The sequence below is a fragment of the Grammomys surdaster genome, unplaced genomic scaffold (assembly GCF_004785775.1).
Source record: "Grammomys surdaster isolate TR1022 unplaced genomic scaffold, NIH_TR_1.0 201, whole genome shotgun sequence".
Classification (NCBI taxonomy): domain Eukaryota; kingdom Metazoa; phylum Chordata; class Mammalia; order Rodentia; family Muridae; genus Grammomys; species Grammomys surdaster.
The window spans coordinates 4,131,724-4,144,030 of record NW_021604646.1 but is presented as its reverse complement, the minus strand read 5'-3'; the positions used below and the strand labels follow the sequence as shown (position 1 = coordinate 4,144,030).

The 12,307-nt window shown below is 35.7% G+C and overlaps 1 long non-coding RNA gene across 1 annotated transcript in view; it reads left to right on the top strand.

The window, feature by feature from the left end:
- LOC114623760 overlaps positions 1 to 12,307 on the top strand; it is a 262,768-nt gene that overhangs the window by 214,683 nt on the left and 35,778 nt on the right. The window contains exon 4 of the long non-coding RNA XR_003711818.1: positions 891 to 1,021. This is a non-coding gene — a long non-coding RNA (uncharacterized LOC114623760). The remainder of the gene's footprint in view (positions 1 to 890; positions 1,022 to 12,307) is intronic.

Genomic DNA, 12,307 nt, shown 5'->3' with positions numbered 1-12,307 from the left:
TATATATATATATATATATATATATATATATTCTTTTTTTTCTTGAAAGATTAACAGGCATTTCAACTGGAAGAAGAGGCAATTTGTTGTCTTAGAAGGCCATAGATAAGTGTAAAGAGAAGTAATGCTTAAATGTTGAGTTTGAGCTTGCCAAATGACATGGCCTAAAGCAAGCAGCAGGCTACCCGAAATGATGTGCAAAGGATGCTTAGTGTTCTAGCAGTTTATTTTCTCAATGATTTGGAATTGACAGCAGGAGAAGGCTACCCAGCCAGGAGCCATGGCTCTCTAAAGTGGTTTGTGCGTTAGCATCTACGGAAATGAAACTTACGTGATGCATGCCACTTTGTGACTAAATTTTGAGCAAAGATATTTTTGTTATCTCTTCTCTATATTTTGGTTGGAAACAAAATGAAAGAGCCTGAAGTTTCAGATCAGCCTGGTACCTGTATCATCATGGGATGATTACTAAGGAAAGAAATAAAATGATCTAAGTAACAGCATCCTCATAGATTAACTACTCCTACTTGATTTAGTCATAGAAATGTCACATTGCATAAAGGCACCCAGTGTTTTCCTCTGCTGTTGCAGTGGGAAACGGTTTTCAGTTAGGATACTAAAGGCATGTGGTTAAGATGAATTGAGAATATGAAGAGACCCTCAGTGAGGCTCCTCTGCATCTCTAATTGAAGATAGCAGCTTTTCTCAAAGGCGCTCGTGACTTGGCTTGGTCAATATTCTCCTTTGAGATGTAAGCAGAGAACATTACTGGATTTTGTTCAATGCCAGGGTATCTCCCCCATTAGCATAGAACACAATTATAGTTTCACTATTTTGCATACATTTATGGTCCATGACTGTCCTCTGAGTTTTCCTATTATCCTTTGCAGGGATCAGATTCTCGAAAGTGAAAAGACAAGAAATGCCAATTTTAAAATTGAAGAGCAAAAGACCATAAACTTCTACTACCCCACCTCCAATTTACCAGCTCATAATACACTGAAGTCAGATGCATTGAATGGTAAAATAGTAACACATTTTTCTTCCCTTCACTAAGCTTATTAGTTTGAACCTAACACTGTGAAGAAAAGAGTGAAATGTAGCCATCTGATATCTCTATTGTGCGAGTGTGTTGGTTTGTACGAAGAGGGAAAGGGGAAGACCTCCGCCTCTTAGCTGCATTTTCTGCACTGGGACACATTACACAACTGCTCCTTGTTGAACTGTAATTATAACAGAGCCACCTCTATAAACATGAATACAGGGGAAACTAATTAGGTGCTGACAATAAGCAAATATTATTCTCTTAATTAGATCTTCTTCTATTGGAAATCCTGCTTTGTTCTTGCTACTCTTGTGTGAATGACATTTGAATCATAACAGTGTCTCACAGAGCAGTCTTTCAGGGAAGAAATAGACAGGCGCAATGACACAGCCAGTGAATACCTTTTCACATCTTTGCTAATCTAAAGTCAATGAAATGCATTCCCCAAACAGCTGCTTTCGCTGATTGGTTTACTTGCATAATCACATCTGAACCAGCATACACTGCATCATTTTAGTATTCATATATTTTGATAGTTCTTTTGTGACATACTATTTTTTTTTATGTGGATGCTTCCGATCTTGTAGTTGGGAAGCTGAGCACTGGGTTGGGATGAGGAAGCTGCAGGACAAATCCAATTTTGTAGTTTATCCATTCTACACCTCCTGTCCTCAAAACTCCATGTCTCTCTCTACCTCTTTCTTTCCCTCTTGATCTTTCCTGAACCATCACGTGGGTTTTAAAATATTTGAAAAAAGGAGGAACCATCTCCTGGTTTCATGCATACTTTGTGAGGGTAGGCGATAGGAAAGGAGACAAGAATATATTTAGGGACTTATGCTGTTTGATCAATAGAAATCTCTAACCTATGAAACAGACATCTGAGAAGCATGCTGAGGAAGTGGACGTGTGAGGGTCATGCCCATGCCCTCTGCTTAATGAGCACACACTTTACCATGACATGCAGAAGCAGAATTACACTATTTGAACAATAACTTCTTCAAAAAGAGATATATTAAGAAGCAGCTAATGTCCTTCATGCAAATAATAAAAATGATTTAACTTTCATAGTTTAAAAGGCAAAACAGTATTTATTATATTCTGACATTTGTAAATTAGAAATGAGGTTCAATGGATTTATTTTTGTGCCTAGTATCTAAGTAAAAGAATTAAAAAAAGAAACACTGCGGAAAATATTCAAAAATCCACAGAAGTCAATGGCACAATGGCACATGTCATGGAACAGGTAAACTGCTCATCAAACTATGACAGTGAGGTTTTAGAAATTGTAAAACCTGCAATTTCTAGAGTGTTCATTTTGAGATGTGGGTCAGGAAAACCATACACAGAAGCATGTTCTCGAACGTTGAGGCCTTTCGGGAAGATGAGAGATTAGATGCTGTGTTTGAATAGAGTAAAAAGAATGAAGGAGGCTGTTGGGCCAATATAGGAAGCTGAACTAACTAATGGTTTATCAGCACTTGGGATATGTACTAGTGAACTGCCAAAGTATGGTGGCAACTGTTACTGAACCCAACCTGGCCACCAGAGTTAGACAAAACTCATTAGGCACAATATCTGACAGACAACTGCTTCTTGGTTCTACACTGGGTGTTTCAGAGACAGGATTATGCAGCTGAAAAGAAAACATAAAGTTTGGACCTGAGCAAGAAGTAGAAGAAGCAGAAGTATGTCCTGGGAATCTGAGCCCAAGACAGATAGACAGAAACACAGATAGACAGACACACAGACACACAGAGTATAAAAACCTCCCACCTTCTACCATTGCCAGAAGCCAACTACACAAAGGCACTGTTTCAACCTAGCACAAAAAGATACTCATGTACACTTGCTTCCCACAACCCTTCAGAATCTGAGCCACAAAAAGGAAGAATCTTGTGTAGAGAAAGTGATATCCTAAATGCTCTTGAGCAAAGATTGTAACTTTCTGGGGAAATGGGTAAGAGAGTGGGGCTGTTCTCCAGTCCAGAATTATAGCAGAAGATAATCTGCACTCAGACCACATTTCCTCATGCAGATGGGCACTCTGACTTGAGTGGTTTAGACATCATTTCTTCTTCTTCCTAGCTGTGGAGACTGACAACCTTCAGGAGAAAGCAGAGCATCCTGAAGAGAATAAAATGCTCCAGGACAGTCACTTCATGTTATTTCCTGTTTCTATATTTTACATTGTAGTAATTTACCTTTTCAATCTGTATTTCTATTTTAAATACTACCTATAGTTTTTACGCTAATTTTTATGCTACGGTGTTTTAACTCTTGTCTCACTTGAAAAGAATCTCATCATTTCTGTACCTATGAAATCTTGTATACATTTTTTCATCTATACTGTTCCTTGTACCACTGCTTACACCTCCAGCCTATATATTTTTCTTCTTATTTATATTTTATCCCTCCACTATTTCTTCTTTGCTTTTAATAACATATTATCTATATAAAACTGTGATTATAGAACTAGTCATAAATTATTTAATATTGAGTGGACCTTAAGTCCAACCAGTGTGCTCTTAGGCTTCCCAGCTGGGTAAGTCTAATGTTTTTCTCTCTTGGAAGCTTGCTTAGCATCTTCTAACACTACCAGAGCTGGATCTAGAGATGGAGAATTTTTGCTAAATTTCAGCTCAATTCCTCCATGTACTGTGTCTGGAGGGAGTGGTAGGTTCAGCAAAAGAGTCTTGTTTTCAAGTTTTGGAAGGAAACCAAGGACAAAAGCAAAAGCCTATACTGTTGTGGAGTCTCTCTGATTTTCTCAAAACAAGTACTTGAAGGGAGGTGTCCTATGGCTGGCAGCAGTATTTCTGATGGATTGGAGGTAATGGAATTATCAACATCCTCAGTAGAGAGTACCAATTTAAATCACTGCATGTGTGGATCAATTCCAGGGGTGGCTTGTGAAACCTTCAGTACAGAGGTTATTTATAAGAGAAACAGAAAAAAAAAACATTAAACACATGAAATATATAATACTTTAGTCACCCATCTAACCATATGAATGATTTTGAGTCCATATATTATGGGAAAGAGTAAAGAATTCGGACTTAAATAAGATTTGTTCATTCATTCATTCAATAAATATTTCTTCAATATCTGTCCTTAGCCATGCACTTTCCTAGAGTATATATGTAAATGAACTCAAATCACTCACTTTAATCCTTCACATCTATTTTGATATAAACAATTTCTATAAACATATGTATCAACACTGATGTCAAAACACAGTGGAACACAACACTGACTGATTCACATGAGAGTCAGGTAATTTTTAAGGTGGGTCTTGAGGGCAATAGGAACATTCAAGTGACAAGGACATTCCAGCTAGAGGAAACACCAGCATGGGCAAGGAAGAAGACAGAGCCAAAAGTGGCCCAGGAGACATAAGGTTGAGATATAAATGCTGCCTGTCTCTGCTCTCAGCAGGCCTTCCCACTGCCTCCTGCTGCTCTCATCTATTTTCTTGCTCTGCAGTTCCCCTGCACTCCCCAGTCTACTATTACATCTCAAGCCCTCTCCTCCACCTCCTCACCTCATGTCCAAAACACATGGGTATGCGAGATAAGCCATGAGCCAGTGAGAGTTGGTGTGTGTGTGGGGGGAGTGGGAGGGCAGGGTGCAGTGAAGGAGCTTCAGAGAGGGTGAAGGGCAGAGGAGTGAAGAGCACCCAGGCTTACAAGCCCATGTTTGCCTCTCTTCACCTTGAAACCTTTCTTGCTGTTCCATGGCCACCATCGTGCTTTGCCAAATGATTTTCACTGATCGTGTGCTCTGTGCCGATTCAAAGAAATAACATAAAGCAGATTGTCAAGTTCTTTAAATGAGAAAAAGAAAATGCCCATCCACTCCCTCTGCCAAAGATAAATCACGGATTATTTACAAAGGAAACAAGAGTGCTTGAAAAAAAATAAGAAAGAAAAAGATTCAGAACAGTCATGCAATCAAGGATTTAATTCACAGGCTCTCCTTAAGAAGTCACCACCAGGTGACACTAATTAGCGTGAAGAGTTCACAGGTGTTACCCTGCAAGGGAAATAAATAAAAATGAATAAATAAGTAAACTGTAGCTTGAACTTCTCTGCCTGTGTCTCACCTAGCAGTCAACAAGTGTGTCATTTGTCATCGTTCTTTAAAATATAATATGTTAGTTACAAATCAACAGCCTTTCCCTTGGAAATGTTTCTTCCTCCATGAATATAAATATCCGAATATCCATCCATTTGTGTTTCTACAAGAGGATTCACGTTCAAACACTAAATATTTAATATCCCATGCATTAGACATTTTGCATGATTCTAGATACTGTAAAAATGCTTGTTCTTGCTTTGGGGGCTTTTAGGCAAACAATATGACAATTAGATGACACAGTTCAATAACTGCTGTTTTAATGTTTTCAGAGCAGATATAATGTAATATAATATAAAATTACAGTCAGACTCTTGGGGTTCTATACAGTATCAAATGCCTTTTTATTGCAGTAACAATTGCGATAGAGTTCAGAAAATTAATGGATATTATGAATTTCATAGAAAATAGAAAAGTTTTGCAGCCAAGAAAAACAAAACCAAGCTGGGCAGTGGTGGCGCACATCTTTAATCCCAGCACTTGGGAGGCAGAGGCAGGTGGATTTCTGAGTTCGAGCCCAGCCTGGTCTACAGAGCTACAGAATGAGTTCCAGGACAGCCAGGGCTACACAGAGAAACCCTGCCTCAAAAAAACAAACAAACAAACAAACAAACACAAAAAACAAACAAACAAACAGACAAAAAAACAAAAAACAAAAACAAAACAGGAAGTCTTGTTGAGTTTCTACACAATTCAGTACATATGTCATAAGATCCTGGAACTGAGAAAGTCATATAATGACCATGAAGGAACTAATATTTGAAGTATTTCTAAACAGTTTATAGTATTTTGCATAGAACTGCATCCCTTACCGGAAAGAATGCTTGTACCAAGTGAGTTTCCCTATATATAACCTAAAGACAGTACACAATAAAGTGTCTATCAAAATTGGATAATTTAAAACTAACAGAGTTAGCAGATTTTATTTTTCTTGTGGTATACACGTTCACTGTATAAGAGATGTCTCTAATTTAACCATCTATAGTAGGATAACCCTAAATTCAAGTCTTAGCATCACTAGAATTTTGCTTATGAAAAGTTAATTGTCGCACACAAGAGAGGAAAAACAGGTAAATGCAAACCTGAATAAAGTCCACTGTAGTGATTGAGCATTAGTAAGCTGGAGAACACCTATACAGATATCAGAAATCCAGTCTACATTATATGTTTCTGTAATTGAGAGATTCCTTAAGCAGGGACAGACAGAGGTAGGAAATAAGAGAGAAACACAGAAATACAAACAAAAATACTCACAGAAAGAGAGAAAGAAATATAGGAATACATAAAGGAAGAGATAGGTAGATAGATAGATAGATAGATAGATAGATAGATAGATAGATAGAAGATAGATAGATAAATAGAGATAGAGTGGTAGAAAGGTAGATGATAACCACATAGAGAAACAGAAATCGACAGAATGCATAGAATTGTTGCAGCTCATTATTTAAAGATGTGTTTTCCATACATGTTGGATAATTTCACAAATCATATATAAAATTTATTATGATATGAATCAAAATTGTTGTATCAGAAAAAAAAAGAGGTAGCACCTAGAAATATACCACATCTGACTCTGAAAACACAGGGGTAAAGCAAAGTTTCTTTGCAGGAACTGACTGAGCTATCTCAGTGCCAATAAGTGCTCACACATCACTAGTGCTTGTTCTTTAATTTGCTGTGAGTTAGTAGATGCTAAGTCAGGAACGTTTCTGGTTCCACGAATTTTTTCACATGCTTATGTAGGATGAAAGTTTAATATATTGACACTTTACATGATAGAATGAATGATAATTTTCCTCAATAGAAATGTCCTGGTTTGAAGCAACCAATTCTTGGCCTTCCCAATGAGTTTCTCTGAAAGTTTCACTCTATGTTTGACAAAATACACTAGGAGAAATGACTAATTAGGGTATAAGTACTTTGGATGATAATATGACATTGACTAATGTTGAAGGATAAATTAAATTATCCCTATTTTAATTGTATTTTACTCCTAGCCAAAACACCATTTCAATGATGATAACTTGTCTCTAATATAAATCTAAATTTTGATAACAAGCATCACCATGAGCCTTCTCTTGACAATTGTATTGTTTCAGATTATGATTATATCTAACTTTATGGTTTTAATGTCATGAAACCATAATTTCTAGAAAGCACATGTTTTATGTGTGTAATATAGCATAATAATAAATGTTAACAAGTTTGTTATGTAACAAAAGAAAACTATACAAATCCTGTTCTTGAATAAAACCAGAAAAGACTCAAGTGATAAGAGCCAATAAGCATTTTTACTAGAAAAAGAACTAGATATGAAAGTTTTAAAATTATCTTCACATATATTCATTTGTGTGATCATAACAATTCACGTAACCATTTTTGTGTTCTAGTTTCCATGTTACTGTTATTTCAATTGCAGTGAATCTGACCTTTTAAGGGTCAAATGAGTTTAATGTATAATCGGTATTCCTTAGGGTCATTATGATAAGAAGAGAATATGCCAAAAATACAAGCAGTGAGTCTGTTGGTCCTTTCCAATACGTATAACACAAAAAGGGGAGAAATATTTGGTGAAGAAAATAAAGAAGATTCAGCAACACCAGACCTAACACAACTAAACTGAACAGTCTCCAAGGGTCTACAAGAAAATTCCCACGTACAATTACCAAAACAAATGTATTCTCTTAGAAATTCAGAGGGCTTTAAACCGAAGTACGTATATGATTAGGGCCTTTTAAACTGTTTTTATTACTATATTGCTTTTGTACACTGAGAAACACCATTAATACACATCAGCAAAACTGCTATCAGTAGTTTGATTTCTATTATCACCAATTATTGCATTTAAAACAGTTCTGTTTGATTCATTCCTGCCAGCATTTGGGTGGCTTTTGTATGTCACCCACTAAGTGTGATAGTGAAGAGACAAGGTAGCTACAGCTGTAAATTTGCACAGTTTTATCCTATTCCAGTATCATTTATAAGGTTATATTTTTAGTATTCTAGGATAAAATGAATATAGCTTAATGATCAAGAGTAATTTTTTCATCAGTTCATAAGGTGGATTGGTGAATAAGTCTGAATTCAACAACCATTCAGTGCATATGTGGGGCAGACAGAAATTATAATTTAAAGAGATGAAGGGATTACATTTTGGAAACAAACCTGATTGTTTCCTTTTAGAATTATAATTACAGTGTCAAGCAAACAAATTTTAATGAAGAATTAATTCTACATTTGCATCTCACAGCAATATGAAATGGTCAGTGAATGAAATTCTGAATCTGATCCAATCTGGCAAAAGAAAAAATTTGCAAGGGTATATAAACTAAGAGGTGACACGTTGACATTGAATAATGTGTAAAACTGATGACTCAAAGCTATTCATGTGTCGAGGACGGGTTTCTTCTAAAATTCTTACAATTATTCTTTTTCTTTGAATTACCTCTAGGAGTAAAAAACTGAATTAAATTATGTGTAAGAAACTTGTTCACATAATTCATTAGTGACAACAACCCAATATATTTTAAAAGCTCACATTAAATTCAAGAAGGCATGTATCCAGCTCTGGTCAAGCCCTCAGAATTGTGCAACATATCTACGCCTGAAATAGGAGATGGATAATTCCAGGGCATTCCAAATGGTTTTGTATAACCTGGCAGTCAGTTAACCTGGATAGCATCCAAAACTCTAGGAATCCAACTGAGATCCTGCTCCTGTCTGGCTCTGCTCTTAGCTTTAAATTCCAATATTGACTCACTTCCCTTAACTACTGCTGTTGCTTTTATTGCTGATGTTTCTGATTTCTCAGTAGTTGGGTCTTCCATCTCCAGTAAAGACTTCCATGAACAATTCCTGTGAGAAGTATATTTTCTTAAATTTATTTCTTTTATTTTATGTACATAATTATTTTCCTGTACGTATGCCTGTGCATCATGTGCATACCTGGTACCCATGGAGGTCAAAGGAGAGCATCAGATCCCTGAAACTGGAGTCACAAATTATTCTGAGGCACTATATGCCAGGAACTGAGCATGTACCTTACACAAGAACAACAAACGTTTTTAACTTCCCAGTCATCTCTGAGAATCTACTGTCTCATGGAAATCTTAACTTCCATGTGTCTGAGTCTGCCTTCTATTTAAAAAGGAAAAATTAGCATCTTACTGAATGCTTACACTGTGTTCTTGATACTCTTCTTTTACATTTTTTCATTTCCAACAAACATCTACAAGAACTAAAGGGTTCCAATAAGTACTTAAAAATCTTCTTTGGGACAAGTTCTTTGAAAATGAAAAAAAGATGACAGCAAGATTAGTGGAGGATGTCTTTTCATTCACCAATGAACCAAGGTGCATTGTGCAAGTGCTTCTTGAGCAAACTCTCTGTTCCTTCATTGGGCTCTTGTCTTGGAGATTACTTTCTGTAGAACATTATTATTCACTGTCCTGGCATGCAGGAAAAATTCTGCCACTAATGACTGATAATAAGCAGAACATAAATCAACGTAAAATTGAACCCCTCTTCCCCTTGTATTTACAATCAGTACTTATCATCATTTTTACATCTTCAATCATAAAGTTCCCTTTAAGGAATGTTTAATGTAAAGAATTTAAATCCCACTGAGCATGGGAATCCCAATAAAGGAGTTAGGGGAAGGACTGAAGGAGCTGAAGGGATTTGCAACCCCATGGGGAGAACAACAATATCAAACAACCAGACCCCTCACCCCCTCCTGCCAGAGATCCCAGTGACTAAACCACCAACCAAAGAGTACACATGGAGGGATCCATGACTCCAGCTGTGTATTTGGCTGAGGATGTCCTTGTCTGGTATTAATGGGAGGGGAAGCCCTGGGACCTGTGAAGACTTGATGTCCAGCATAGAGGAATGATAGGGCAGTGGGGTGGGAGTTGGTAGTTGGGTGGGGGAGCAACCTCTTGGGGGAAAGGGGATGGGTAGAGTAAAGGATTTAGGTGGGGGGAACAGGGAGGGAAGATAACATTTAAAATGTGAATAAACAAGATAACCAATAAAAAAAGAATTTAAATCCCATATAACAGACAGAACTTTAATATGCAGCAACGATTCTCATTATTTGTAAGTTGAGGAAATGCTTACTCTTTTTTCTTTTGTAAATGTTGAGACCACAATTTCATTTTCTCATTAGGTTTCCAAATACATTCAATAACACAAATGTTTTATAAATGGCACATATTTAAGTAGGATGTGGATGTCTTCAATCCCTATATTTCAGAAAATAGAAGCAGAGTGGTTGAGAGTTCAAGATCACCCTGATGTACACAGCAAGACCATGATTTTGTTACTGTTGTTGTTGTTTTTTAATAAGAAACTGAAACCATCATGATGTTGCTTCATACTGTGTGTGACAAGGCAAGTACTTCTACCATCACACAAGGTAGGCCTCAGCGTTTGGTTTGGCTGTAGACAGATCAGTGATAATTTCACAGCCTTTAGACCAAAAATAGAGTTGGAAAAGTGATTATATGTATCATGTGTAATAAGAACATATTGACAACATGTCATTTTCATTGATAAATAACAGAAATAGTTTTCATTCTAAATTTGGTAAATTTGTTTATATAATTTTTTTTGTTATATTGTGTATCAAAATAGAGAAAAGAAAGCTTAGTGAGGGGGTGACTACAAGTATGAATGAAGTATTTCCATATAACTATTATAGTCAGACAAAAGGCTCAATACTTCCAACAGCTTGAATGACGCAGAATTTTAATCCATTCAAATTGATGGACAGACAATAGAACTTAGAATTGCCAGAAGAACAATTTGTATTTGCAAATTACTTTTCTAGCCTTGCTTTTCCTCTGCCTTACTAATCGTGTTATTTCTTGCATTTATAGGCCAGTTGCAAAGCAATTAAAACAGATCCATATGTAAATTCACAATAAATGATGCACAATGCTTATAGGAGTTGAACTTGATGAAACTATCATCACATGCACGAAAGAGGAGATGGGAAATTAGAAGGGGAGGCACAGTATGCCTTTGAAAAGCTAAGGTATATTAACAAGCTAAGCCAAGGTACAGTTAGTGCTGGAGACTTATGTTCTATACATAAAGACTGTATTCATTCCTTTTAATTCAATTCACATCTACATGGTTGGCAACCTAACGTTTAAATAAAATAATCAACAAAATTAGTCTTGGTGAATGTGCTTTCTATGCAAGTATGAGGTAGAATAACAATGATATTTATTGATAAATGCTAGGCAACAGATCTTCAATTTAATAAGGCATTCTAGATAGTTTCTTGATGCTGTTGAAACTCAATTCTGGAGACTGGTCTGAAAAATTATCAGCCTTTCTAAGAAAAAATACATATCTATATCTCTATATATATATCTATATTTATCTAAATCTCTCTATATCTCTATATCTACATATCTATATATCTATATATCATCTATATATCCATATATCTATATATCTATATATCTATATCTATATAGCTATATCTTTATATCTACATACATATATTATATATAATTATATGCATACTATATTATAATATATGTAATATAATATATCATATAAATATATTGTATATTATACAAATATGTATATCTTATAATTGGATATTATATTATTTAAATTATATATTATAGTCATAAGACCATCTTATGGCTTTGCTAACTTTAGTCTGTATATGGTGATATGGGATATGTTTCCGGCATATAAGAATATGTCCTATGTAATCATAAACGGTATACTTTATAAGAACAAGACAAAGAATCAGAGTTAGAGAAGGCAATATGACAGTGAAATAAAAGAGAAGCAAGCAGTATGATGATGAAGCAGAAACAAAAATGACAACCCATCAATGGAAGCACACAAGTGAGGCTGCCTTTAATGACACAAGTAAGCCAAAAGCCAAGGAATGTAGGCAGTTTCTAAAAGCTGAGAATGGACAAATATGTTTCTGTAGAGATTTTGAAGTATGAGAGCTTTTCTTTCTTTCTTTCTTTCTTTCTTTCTTTCTTTCTTTCTTTCTTTCTTTCCTTCCTTCCTTCCTTCCTTCCTTCCTTCTCTCTCTTTCTCTTTCTTTCTTTCTTTCTTTCTTTCTTTCTTTCTTTCTTTCTTTCT